Genomic DNA, 13,972 nt, shown 5'->3' with positions numbered 1-13,972 from the left:
TGTGTGTTCCGAGCTCCTGACTGCACTAGAACGTTAAACAGTCAAAACAAATCAAATATAACATTTACAATCATATAACCCTGAGTCAGCAGTCCAAATAGCAGTCTGAATATATTAGGAATGACGTGCAGTATATATAGAGGGATATTAACAGCAGTAGATGGAGGAATGGTATAAATGCGCAGTATGTCTCCTATAATACAGGGCATTTGGAAAGTATTCAGACCCCTTGACCTTTATCCCCAGTTTGTTATATTACAGCCTTATTCTAAAGTGGATTAAATTAATTTTCCCCCCCTTCAGTCTACACACACTACCCCAGAATGACGAAGCAAAACTTTTTTTTTTTAGAAAGGTTTGTAAATGTATAAATACAATTTTAAAAACAACGAATATTCAGGCCCTTTACTCAGTACTTTGTTGATGCACTTTTGGCAGTGATTACAGCCTTGAATCTTCTTGGGTATTACACTACAAGCTTGGCACACCTGGGGTGTTTCTCCCATTCTTTTCTGCAGATCCTCTCAACCTCTGTCAGGTTGCATGGGGAGTGTCGCTGCACAGCTGTTTTCAGGTCTCTCCTGAGATGTTCAATCAAGTTCCAAGTCTGGGCTCTGGCTGGGCCACTCAAGGACATTCAGAGACTTGTCCCGAAGCAACGCCTGCGTTGTCTTGGCTGTGTGCTTAGTGTCATTGTCCTGTTGGAAGGTGAACCTTCGCCCCAGTCTGATGTCCTGAGTGCTCTGGAGCAGGTTTTCACCATGGATCTCTACTTTTCTCCGTTCATCTTTCCAGCCATCCTGACTAGTCTCCCTGTCCCTGCCGCTGAAAAACATCCCCACAGCATGATGCTGTCACCACCATGCTTCACCAAAGGGATGGTACAAGGGTTTCCTCCAGATGTGACGCTTGGCATTCAGGCCAGAGAGTTCAATCTTGGTTTTCATCAGACCAAAGAATCTTGTTTCCCATGGTCAGAGTCCTTTAGGTGCCTTTTGGCAAACTTCAAGCGGGCTGTCGTGCCTTTTACTGAGGTCTGGCCACTACCATAAATGTCTGATTTTGTGGTGTGCTGTAGAGATGGTTGTCCTTTTTGGAAGCTTCTCCCAGAAAGGAACTCTGGAGCTCTATTGGAGTGACCATCAGGTTCTTGGTCACCTCCCTGGCCAAGGTACTTTTCCCCCAATTGCTGAGTTTGCCGGGCGACCAGCTCTAGGAAGAGTCTTGGTGATTCCAAACTTTTCCCATTTTGAGAATGATGGAGGCCACTATGTTCTTGGGTTGTTTTTTTTTTGGGGGGGGGGGGTACCCTTCCCCAGATCTGTGCCTCGACACAATCCCGTCTCGGAGCTCTACGGACAATTCCTTCGACTTCATGGCTGGGTTTGTACTCTGACATGCTCCTATTTCTTCAATGGTATATTGTCGATCATTCAATTCAATGAGCATCCCGCCACCAACTACGCGGGATTGAAACAACAGGATTTCTCCCAAAAATAAGAAATCAAGGCACTTATGTTAAAAATAAAACAGATCTGGCTCAATGGGAACCTGGGGGGGCGGGGGTCTTCTGGCGCCAGTACCTCTTGCAAGTCTAAAAATGTCAAATCCTTGAGCCTCAAAAACTTTTCTGCCACAGCCTCCATTTAATGTCCAGTTCCTTACACTTCCCTTAGACTTATGTTCAGTTTATAACTGGCAATAAAATGCAACAATCCACCTTTTTTAACAAACATTTACGACAGGTTGTGGTGTCCACCACTCTCTTCACTAGCGTCACTTGTTTTTATTTTAATCGTCTCTGCAAAGGAGATTCGATTGACCCATCTAACTTTTTGCCACCTCAATATCCTTCACCCTTACAGGGCACTCAAGAAATTCAGGATCCCCGCCGACAATTTGCAACACCGTTGTCCATCTACACACCGTTCTTCAGTATACACTGTTCGTCTGCACACGCTTGGAAACAAGGCCAAACCCTTTACAATTCTTAGACTGCAGTGGGCTGAGGACGAAAACTCTTACATGCTATTTTAGGTATTTGCTCTGATCAAAAACCACGACTGTTCCTCCGCGGGTCAGATGCCGGGCATCAACCAGGTATTCAACCTGAACATCTGTCGTCATCCCTGAGACTCATCCCTGAGAGGACTCATCCCTGAGACTCACTCATTTGACAGATGAAGTTTAAAAAAAAAACGCCCACTGAAATCTTCAGACATACAGTTAATCAAAAATAAGACGGAGGGGTTTGTATGCAAAAATTATGTAGCCAACTTCACTTGTTTGGACCAAGAGGATAAGGGGATTCCCCCAAGGGTCCCGGAGCGCCAAGTCTAGGTTCAAAACACTACATTTCATTTCTTCATTTCTTACTTTAGAGTTAAGAAAATATTTACTAACTAAATAAACTATTCATTGCTGGTTAAGGGCTTGTAAGTGAGCATTTCACGGTAAGTTCTACACCTGTTATATTTGACAGACACGGTTCGGCAGATAACGATTTGACGGTGTGCCTTACTGACTTACATGTGTTTTATACTTAGCCTTAATGTTTAATTTTATTTTAAAAATAAACACCAGTCCCTCATTTCAGTCAACCCTGTTACATGAACTGAACTCTCGTTTTAATGAAGTTATGGTATTTTTAGCAACTGGATAACTACATATTTCCATCCGGAGTCACCAGTACCAGTCAAAAGTTTGGACACAGCTACTCATTCAAGGGTTTTTTATTTGTACAATTTTCTACATTGTAGAATAATAGTGAAGACAAACTATGAATAAAACACATGGAATCGTGTAGTAACCAAAGAAGTGTTTAAACATATACATGTTATGAGATTCTTCAAAGTAGCCACCCTTTGCCTTGATGACAGCTTAGCATTCTCTCAACCAGCTTCATGGGTTAGTCACCTGGAATGCATTTCAATTAACAATGTGCCTCGTTAAAAGCTTATTTGTGGGATTTCTTTCCTTCCTTAATGTGTTTGAGCCAATCAGTTGTGTTGTGACAGGGTAGGGGGGTATACAGAAGATTGCCCTATTTGGTAAAAGACCAAGTGCATATTGTGGCAGGAACAGCTCAAATAAGCAAAGAGAAACGACAGTCCATCATTTCAAGAACTTGGAAAGTTTCAAGTGCAGTTGCAAAAACCATCAAGGGCTATGATGAAACTGGCTCTCATGAGGACCGCCACAGGAAAGGAAGACCCAGAGGTACCTCTGCTGCAGAGGATAAGTTCATAAGAGTTACCAGCCTCAGAAATTGCAGCCCAAACAAATGCTTCAGAGAGTTAAAGTAACAGACACATCTCAACATCAACTGTTCAGAGGAGACTGTCATTCAGGCCTTCATGGTTGAATTGCTGAAAAGAAACCACTACTAAAGGACACCAATAAGAAGACTTGTTTGGGCCAATAAACATGAGCCATGGACATTAGACTGGTGGAAATATGTCCTTTGATCTCATGAGTCCAAATTTGAGATTTTTGGTTCCGGCCATCATGTCTTCGTGAGACACAGAGTAGGTGAACGGATGGTTTCCAGTGTGAAGCATGGAGGAGGAGGTGTGATGGTGTGGGAGTGCTTTGCTGGTGACGCTGATTTTATTTAGAATTCAAGGCACACTTAACCAGCATGGCAACCTCAGCATTCTGCAGTGATATGCCATCCCATCTGGTTTGCGCTTAGTGGGTCTATCATTGGTTTTTAAACAGGAAAATGACCCAACACACCTCCAGGTTGTGTAAGAGCTATTTGACCAAGAAGGAGAGTGATCGAGTACTGCATCAGATGACCTGGCCTCAACAATCACCCGACCTCAACCCAATTGAGATGGTTTGGGATGAGTTGGGCCGCAGAGTGAAGGAAAAGCAGCCAACAAGTGCTCAGCATATGTGGGAACTCTTTCAAGACTGTTGGAAAAGCATTTCCTCATGAAGCTGGTTGAGAGAATGCCAAGAGTGTGTAAAGCTTTCATCAAGGCAAAAGGTGGCTACTTTCAAGAATCTCAAGTTTAAAATATATTTAGACTTAACACTTTTTTGGTTACTGCATGATTCCATATGTGTTCATAGTTTTAATGTCTTCACTATTCTACAATGTAGAAAATAGTACAAATAAAGAGAAACCCTTGAATGAGTAGGTGTGTCCAAACTTTTGACTGGTACTGTGTGTTATCTAATTAATACAATTTTAATTGATTTACCAATTTAATTTATTACGCCAATATGACGAGGCAGTGTCAATCAAACAATCTGTGGTATCTAATAAACAATCAGTTGATCAATGTCATGGCGCGTTGCTCGATTGCGTTTGGATCACCTGTGTGAAGCTAGCCACAACTATGAGCAACAATATTGGAATCTGCGCATTACCTTCAAAATAAAAGTCCCGCATTGAAACAGATGCAAACAGATCTAAATAGTAGAATCATACCATATTTCAAATCAAATGTTATTTGTCACATGCACCAAATACAACAGACTTTTACAGTGAAAAGCTTACTTGCAAGCCCTTAACTATCAATGCAGTTTTATGAAAAATACAGACGTGTGCGGTCCTCCGTTTCCTGTAGTCCACAATCATCTCCTCAGTCTTGATCCCGTTCAGGGAGAGGTTGTTTGTCTGGCACCACACGGTCAGGTCTCTGACCTCCTCCCTATAGGCTCATCATTGTTGGTGATCAGGCCTACCACTGTTGTGTCATCGGCAAACTAGGTAATGCTAAACAAGATTAGAATGTTGTTACATAAATTCAACAAAAAGACAATATATATATTTTTTAAACAAATTAAATGTTGAAATTGGACTGTGGCTGTATTAGACATTCATAATTACATTGTATTCACTATGCAGTCTTGGGTCCATTAAATGTTGACAAGTGTGAAGAGTTTTAAATAAATATTAGCTTTGTAGCTCTAATTGCAGGACTTTACCTCTGGGAAATCATCTCACTATTCAGCCTATTGTGCGTATTGAATATTCATATTGTGGGTGGACAGCCTTACCTATGGATCTCGGGGGTCAAAAGTCCTGCAATAAAGAGCTACTTCGCTAATATGTCATGTAAAACTCTTCAAAGTTTGTGTTCTGTCACGGAGTAGGCTGATACAGCCTGGAATGAAATGGGGCATCACAACCGGCCATGATTTTTTTTTTTTTTTTTTACCTTTATTTAACTAGGCAAGTCAGTTAAGAACAAATTCTTATTTTCAATGACGGCCTAGGAACAGTGGGTTAACTGCCTGTTCAGGGGTAGAAGGACAGATTTGTACCTTGTCAGCTCGGGGGTTTGAACTTGCAACCTTCCAGTTACTAGTCCAACTGCCGATTGGGAGTCCCAAAGGGCGGCGCACAATCGTCCCAGTGTCGTCCGGTGAAGGCCGTCACCGTAAATAATAATTTGTTCTTTAACTCACTTGCTTCGTTAAATAAAGGTAAAATGATATACATATAAATAAACCAAGGCCAAGATCCAAAAGGTAAGTCTGTACACTGCAGTATGACTGTTCAATATGCAGTCGGCTGAATAGCGAGGTGATTTTCCACAGTCGAAGTGCTGCAGTAAGAGCCACGAAGCTAATGTGTGTGTGTGTGTGTAAAGTGTTCACTGTTGTGTTCTAAGGGTGTCACTGAATTGGCTGATACCCAAGAGCCATAGGCGCAGCTGTACAGTGAATGCCCAATGCCCCCATTGCATTTTTTAAATATTTTTTTAATTTAACCTTTATTTAACCAGGTAGGCTAGTTGAGAACACCTTTATTTAACCAGGTAGGCTAGTTGAGAACACCTTTATTTAACCAGGTAGGCTAGTTGAGAACACCTTTATTTAACCAGGTAGGCCAGTTGAGAACACCTTTATTTAACCAGGTAGGCCAGTTGAGAACACCTTTATTTAACCAGGTAGGCCAGTTGAGAACACCTTTATTTAACCAGGTAGGCCAGTTGAGAACACCTTTATTTAACCAGGTAGGCTAGTTGAAAACACCTTTATTTAACCAGGTAGGCCAGTTGAGAACACCTTTATTTAACCAGGTAGGCTAGTTGAGAACACCTTTATTTAACCAGGTAGGCCAGTTGAGAACACCTTTATTTAACCAGGTAGGCTAGTTGAGAACACCTTTATTTAACCAGGTAGGCTAGTTGAGAACACCTTTATTTAACCAGGTAGGCCAGTTGAGAACACCTTTATTTAACCAGGTAGGCCAGTTGAGAACACCTTTATTTAACCAGGTAGGCCAGTTGAGAACACCTTTATTTAACCAGGTAGGCCAGTTGAGAACACCTTTATTTAACCAGGTAGGCCAGTTGGGAACACCTTTATTTAACCAGGTAGGCCAGTTGAGAACACCTTTATTTAACCAGGTAGGCCAGTTGAGAACACCTTTATTTAACCAGGTAGGCCAGTTGAGAACACCTTTATTTAACCAGGTAGGCCAGTTGAGAACACCTTTATTTAACCAGGTAGGCCAGTTGAGAACACCTTTATTTAACCAGGTAGGCCAGTTGAGAACACCTTTATTTAACCAGGTAGGCCAGTTGAGAACACCTTTATTTAACCAGGTAGGCCAGTTGAGAACACCTTTATTTAACCAGGTAGGCCAGTTGAGAACACCTTTATTTAACCAGGTAGGCTAGTTGAGAACATGTTCTCGTTTGCATCTGCGACCTGGCCGAGTGGGTGCTGCTATGGTGACCAGCGAGCTGAGATAGGGCGGGGCTTTACCTAGCAGAGACTTGTAGATGACCTGTAGCCAGTGGGTTTGGCGACGAGTATGAAGCGAGGGCCAGCCAACGAGAGCGTACAGGTCGCAGTGGTGGGTAGTATATGGGGCTTTGGCAACAAAACGAATGGCACTGTGATAGACTGCATCCAGTTTGGTGAGTAGAGTGTTGCAGGCTATTTTGTAAATGACATCTCCGAAGTCAAGGATCGGTAGAATAGTCAGTTTTACGAGGGTATGTTTGGCAGCATGAGTGAAGGAAGCTTTGTTGCGAAATAGGAAGCCGATTCTAGATTTAACTTTTGATTGGAGATGCTTAATGTGTCTGTAAGGAAAGTTTACAGTCTAGCCAGACACCTAGGTATTTGTAGTTATCCACGTATTCTAAGTCAGAGCCGTCCAGAGTAGTGATGCTGGATGGGCGGCCAGGTGCGGGCAATGATTGGTTGAAGAGCATGCATTTAGTTTGACTTGTATTTAAGAGCAGTTGGAGGCTACAGAAGGAGAGTGGAAGCTCGCCTGGAGGTTAGTTAACAGTGTCCAAAGAAGGGCCAGAATTATACAGAATGGTATCATCTGCATAGAGGTGGATTAGAGAATCAACAGCAGCAAGAGCGACATCATTGATGTATAGAGAGAAGAGTCGGCCCGAGAATTGAACCCTGTGTCACCCCCATAGAGACTGCCAGAAGTCCGGACAACAGACCCTCCGATTTGACACACTGAACTCTATCAGAGAAGTAGTTGGTGAACCAGGCGAGGCAATCATTTGAGAAACCAAGGCTGTTGAGTCAGCCAATAAGAATGTGGTGATTGACAGAGTCAAAAGCCTTGGCCAGGTCGATGAAAGTCTCATTGGTCCACAGTGCGATTTCAACTAGATTTTTGTTTGTCAAATTAACTAATTATTGTCTTTTGTTGAATTTATATAACATTCCAAACTTGTTAAGCATTATCTAGTCGAAATATGTCATGGTTCCACTATTTTTTTACTCAGTTTGCGTCAGTTTCAATGCGAGACTTTTATTTTGTTAAGAAAAATAATAATAATCTCCTGCCTGTTATCTTATGTATTGGTGACGGAAAGTTGGTAAGATAAATGAAGTAGTGGTTCCCCCATTAAAAGATCCGGCAAACCTAAACAAGGAGAAGAGGTTAGCAACTGTTTCTATTTGTCAAGTGCCTGAAAACCCTCGGGAGTCCTTCATCGCCATCTTGTGGCCATCAGAGTGTTAAACAGTTCATTGTGTACTCGTTTATTTACAATCATTCTGTTATTGTGTGCGTCTGAAACAGTATAAGTTCAGACCTCGCGCGAACCAGGGACCCTCTGCACACGTCAACAACAGTCACCCAAGGAGCATCGTTACCCATCGCTCCACAAAAGACGCGGACTGGTAGACAGTTACTGGTAGACAGGACTGGTAGACAGTTACTGGTAGACAGGATGGGTAGACAGTTACAGTTAGACAGTTACTGGTAGACAGGACGGGTAGACAGGATGGGTAGAAAGTTACTGGTAGACAGGACGGGTAGACAGTTACGGGTAGACAGTTACAGGTAGAGAGGACAACATATAATAACAATTGTGTGTGTTTAGAGTTAGTATACTAGTGCAGCCATACAGGCCCTCGAAAGGTAGGATTTCTATGAAGTGCTTTGAGAGGTTAGTCAAGGATCATATCACCTCCTCCTTACCCGACCAACAAATCCACAGATTCACACTGCTCACTGACCTATCCCATATGGACAAGAGGAATACCTATGTAAGAATGCTGTTTATGGACTACAGCTCAACATTCAACACCATAGTACCCTCCAAGCTCATCATCAAGCTGGAGGCCCTGGGTCTGAACCCCGCCCTGTGCAACTGGACTTCCTGACAGGTCGCCCCCAGGTGGTGAAGGTCGGAAACAACACCCTCACTCCGCTGATCCTCAACTCTGGGAACCCATAATGGTGCGTGCTCAGCCCCCTCCTGCACACCCTATTCACCCATGGCCACGCACACCTCCAACTCAATCACAACAGTGGTTGGCCTGATTACCAACGACGACGAGACGACCTTCAGGGAGGAGGTGAGGGCCCTGGCTGAATGGCGCAAGGGAAACAACCCCTCCCTCAACGTCAACAAAACAAAAAAAGCAGCTTATCGTGGACTTCAGGAAACAGCAGAGGGAGCACGCCGCCATCCACAGGGCCGCAGGGGAGAATGTAAAAACCTTCTAGTTCCACGGGATACACATCACAGACAATCTGAATGACAAGGTTGAGAAGACCATGGTGTTGATGAAGGAAGAAGCATTCATAAACCTAAAGGCTGTGGCCTGAATCATCAGCACACCAATAAAGGTGGCCGGGTCGTCACATGACCAACATTGTGGGTTTTAGGGTCAGGGCCCATATCCACAAAGCATCTCTAGAAAATTGGCCCTGAGAATAGAGACATTTTTACTCTTACTCTTATGGGATAAAAAATAAAAAAGCTATGCAGGAAGCCTCTTTAAATCAGTGTAGGAAACAGTCAGCGAGCCAGGTGGTGCCTGTGACACATGCAATTGCTTTGGAGTCGAGAGAATGTTTCGCCATCTCTTTATGATCCATAAATCTAAACCGACATGAGGACTAAAGTCACATGACACGCCTAAATACTTATAACCACTAGGCTAAAAAATAAACACATTTTACTTTAGATTATTTTCAGTAGCCTAAATCATGTTATTTAAATGTATCTCTCTCTCTTTGTAGTGCAAATATCATGTTGTCAATAAATATGCTTCATAATTCTGTTTAAAACAAACAAACATCGAAAACAAAATGTTCACCCTCACATACCATATACATTTACATTACATTTAAGTCATTTAGCAGACGCTCTTATCCAGAGCGACTTACAAATTGGTGAATTCACCTTCTGACATCCAGTGGAACAGCCACTTTACCATATCAGATAAAATTGAATACATTTCAAATGTATGACGTGGTTATGGGCTTAAAAAGAAGAAGACTCCAGTACCAGATATAGAGTTGAAATGTATTACATGTTGAGTTTTCATCCCAATATTACACGTTATTTACATCACAGAAGACTGAAATATAACAACAACTGTTGGACATAAACACCGGATTTTCATTTAATTATTTATTTATTATAAATTACAATTATAAAAAATTATGAAAAATATTCCACCCATGAGTCCGCCAGAGCAGTATTCCTGGTTGGAATATTTTTCATACTTTATAGTTTACAAAAAATAAAATAAACGAAAATCCGGTGTCTGTACTGATGGAGCAAAAGCCATGACAGGGAGACATGGTGGAGTGGTAACGCGCGTGCCAGCAGTTGCTCCCGGCACCACTTGGGTACAAATCAAATGCATTTATAAAGCCCTTCTTACATCAGATGATATCTCAAAGTGCTGTACAGAAACCCAGCCTAAAACCCCAAACAGCAAGCAATGCAGGTGTAGAAGCACGGTGGCTAGGAAAAACTCCCTAGAAAGGCCAGAACCTAGGAAGAAACCTAGAGAGGAACCAGGCTATGAGGGGTGGCCAGTCCTCTTCTGGCTGTGCCGGGTGGAGAGGAACCAGGCCATGAGGGGTGGCCAGTCCTCTTCTGGCTGTGCCGGGTGGAGAGGAACCAGGCCATGAGGGGTGGCCAGTCCTCTTCTGGCTGTGCCGGGTAGAGAGGAACCAGGCTATGAGGGGTGGCCAGTCCTCTTCTGGCTGTGCCGGTTGGAGAGGAACCAGGCCATGAGGGGTGGCCAGTCCTCTTCTGGCTGTGCCGGGTAGAGATGAAACAGGCCATAAGGGGTGTCCAGTCCTCTTCTGACTGTGCCGGGTGGAGATTATAACAGAACATGGCCAAGATGTTCAAGTGTTCATAAATGACCAGCAGGGTCAGATAATAATACACTGCCACCGAGAGGCTCTTGCTGCCAAGGGAATGCCTGACAGTCCTGGAGTGGCCTAGCCAGTCTCCAGACCTGAACCCAATAGAACATCTTGCTGCCAAGGGATTGCCTGACAGCTTGAAAGACGTTTTGGACACTACAGTGAAAATGATTCACTTTGTTAAAGCAAGGCCCCTGAACTCTCGTATGTTTGAGAGACGAGTTTAAAGTTTTCTTTACTGATCATATTTTTCACTTGTCTGACTGCTTGTGTAACGGATGTGAAGTGAGACCTTGAAGTAGTGGTTCCCCCTTTGCTCTGCAAGGGCCGCGGCTTTTGTGGAGCGATGGGTAACGATGCTTCGTGGGGGACTGTTGTTGATGTGCGCAGGGGGTCCCTGGTTCGCGCCCGGGTATGGGCGAGGGAACGGTTTAAAGTTATACTGTTACACTTGCATGATGACGAGTTTCTCACAAGACTGACCAATCTGGGTGATGTTTTTCCCTCGCCTGAATCACAGTGGGCAGAACAAGTATTTGACACACTGTCGATTGTGCAGGTTCTCCTACTTACAAAGCATGTAGAGGTCTGTAATTGTTATCATAGGTACACTTCAACTGTGAGAGACGGAATCTAAAACAAAAATCCAGAAAATCACATTGATTTTTAAGTAATTCATTTGCTTGGCTGGGTTGTGTTTCGGAGGACGCACGGCTCTCGACCTTCACCTCTCCCGAGTCCGTACGGGAGCTGTATTTTAAAAAATAAATGACTTGTTCGCTACTTTAGTCTGAAAACACCGTCATTTGTGGTGAAAACAAAGTCATCAGCGATTGGATCACCTCTCACCAAAAGTACCAAGTGCGGAGAAAACAACACAAAAACATCAGTGGGCGAATCGTTTCGACCAGAGCAAGGAGTCCATCTTGTAACTGACAGTTAACCTGTAAGTCTGTCGTTGTCTTTTGTTTGAATTTTTTACGTGTCCGCTGTGTGGGGGAAATGATAAGACATGCGGAACCACGTGGGGAAATGATAAGACGAGCAGAACCGCGTGGGGAAATGATAAGACAAGCGGAACCACGTGGGGAAATGATAAGACAAGCGGAACCTCGTGGGGAAATGATAAGACAAGCGGAACCACGTGGGGAAATGATAAGACAAGCGGAACCACGTGGGGAAATGATAAGACAAGCGGAACCACGTGGGGAAATGATAAGACAAGCGGAACCTCGTGGCTAATAACTGTTGTAACGGGGATCCTTATCGTAGCAACACACTTTTGGAGCGAAGGCAATCCCGCTGTGTTAGCTAAGTTTTCATGTCATCGGGTGTAGTTCGTAAAGGTTGAAGAGTGTATGTTAGGATGAAGTGTGAATTCATGCCCGGAATAATAAAGTTGTGAAGTTTGATTTCCTCCCTTCTGTAATAAGCAGCCAATGAGATATTTTTCCTTTATTCATGTGTTTAATCTGATACTGTTCCAGCTCCGGCTAAACTGTTTATGTATGTCAGCACTTCAGAGTTATACCAAGCTAATAAGTCATTCGTAAGATAAGGTTGTAAGAGTGTGTTTAACTGTATTTTCATTTACTTTATAAGTTCTCACGGAAGGTGATAATTCTGACTAAATCTACAGAATAAAGCCGCCAGGTAAAATCAAGGAACGGTTGCTGGAGGAAGCTACACGTCTAGCCAGGTCAAAGGTGAAAGAGGACAATGAGTCTATTCAGAAAAACAAAACATCTTTAATAATACTCTGGTTGAACATCAGAATTATAAAGTTATTCAGTAATAACAACAACAACTCTCTCTGAAATAAAACAGGCCGGGATGGAGGCAGGGAATATAACTCCAACGTCGACAGTCTGTACAGTTGTAGAACACATTAGATAGAGGGATAGAAGGACAGAGAGGATGAGAGAGAGATGGAAGAGGAGAGAGATGGAAGAGGAGAGAGATGGAAGAGGAGAGAGATGGAAGAGGAGAGAGATGGAAGAGGAGAGAGATGGAAGAGGAGAGAGATGGAAGAGGAGAAAGATGGAAGAGGAGAGAGATGGAACAGGAGAGAGATGGAACAGGAGAGAGATGGAAGAGGAGAGAGATGGAAGAGGAGAGAGATGGAAGAGGAGAGAGATGGAAGAGGAGAGAGATGGAAGAGGAGAAAGATGGAAGAGGAGAGAGATGGAAGAGGAGAAAGATGGAAGAGGAGAGAGATGGAACAGGAGAGAGATGGAAGAGGAGAGAGATGGAACAGCCTAATAGAGAGACACCTATTTTAGAGAGACATTCCACGTGTTTTAAATGAATCCTTTAACCTTTGAATTGAGGGAGTAACAGGATTTCTTGTGTTGTGTTTCGCAAATCAAACATAAATCCTCTATAAACTATAACCAGGGTTTATAAAGTGCTGTTTACTCCTTATTCAGGAAAAAAAGGTTGTGTTTGTTTTACATTACATTCGCCAAGACAATTACTACAAATCGCTAAACAATAAATATACAAGATTATAACTCCCATCCCCTAATAATACCCATGATGCATTGCGGAGAGCTATCCATGGAAAGCCTATTAGGACAAACTGTGCCGCGTCAGCATCTCAAAATGGTACCCTATTCCCTATGTAGTGCACTACACTTGACCAGGGCCCATTCCCCATAGGGCCCTGGTCCCATAGGGAATAGGGTGCCATTCCCCATAGGGCCCTGGTCTAAAGTAGTGCACTACATAGGGAATAGGGTGCCATTCCCCATAGGGCCCTGGTCTAAAGTAGTGCACTACATAGGGAATAGGGTGCCATTCCCCATAGGGCCCTGGTCTAAAGTAGTGCACTACATAGGGAATAGGGTGCCATTCCCCATAGGGCCCTGGTCTGCACTACATAGGGAATAGTGCCATTCCCCATAGGGCCCTGGTCTAAAGTAGTGGACTACATAGGGAATAGGGTGCCATTCCCCATAGGGCCCTGGTCTAAAGTAGTGCACTACATAGGGAATAGGGTGCCATTCCCACTACATAGGGAATAGGGTGCCATTCCCCATAGGGCCCTGGTCTAAAAGTAGTGCCATTCCCCACTACATAGGGAATAGGGTGCCATTCCCCATAGGGCCCTGGTCTAAAGGTCTAAAGTAGTGCACTACATAGGGAATAGGGTGCCATTCCCCATAGGGCCCTGGTCTAAAGTAGTGCACTACATAGGGAATAGGGTGCCATTCCCCATAGGGCCCTGGTCTAAAGTAGTGCACTACATAGGGAATAGGGTGTCATTTGGGAAGAAAGAACCATATTGTAGTATCATGATAGATTATGTTTACGCCAGAGCTGATGTCAAAATGAGTTTGATGTCTT

At 43.5% G+C, this 13,972-nt stretch overlaps 1 protein-coding gene across 1 annotated transcript in view; it reads right to left on the bottom strand.

The window, feature by feature from the left end:
* Nucleotides 1-13,750: 13,750 nt before the first annotated feature.
* The window catches only part of micu1 (mitochondrial calcium uptake 1), an 88,151-nt gene continuing 87,929 nt past the window's right edge, over nucleotides 13,751-13,972 (bottom strand). Inside the window, exon 10 of the mRNA XM_064924433.1 lies at nucleotides 13,751-13,972. This exon is cut by the window's right edge and continues 599 nt beyond it. The gene's annotated coding sequence lies outside the window, so the exon portion shown is untranslated.

Source organism: Oncorhynchus masou, chromosome 18 (assembly GCF_036934945.1).
Source record: "Oncorhynchus masou masou isolate Uvic2021 chromosome 18, UVic_Omas_1.1, whole genome shotgun sequence".
NCBI lineage: Eukaryota > Metazoa > Chordata > Actinopteri > Salmoniformes > Salmonidae > Oncorhynchus > Oncorhynchus masou.
The sequence above is the reverse complement of the archived record's forward strand: the minus strand, read 5'-3'. Positions and strand labels throughout refer to the sequence as shown.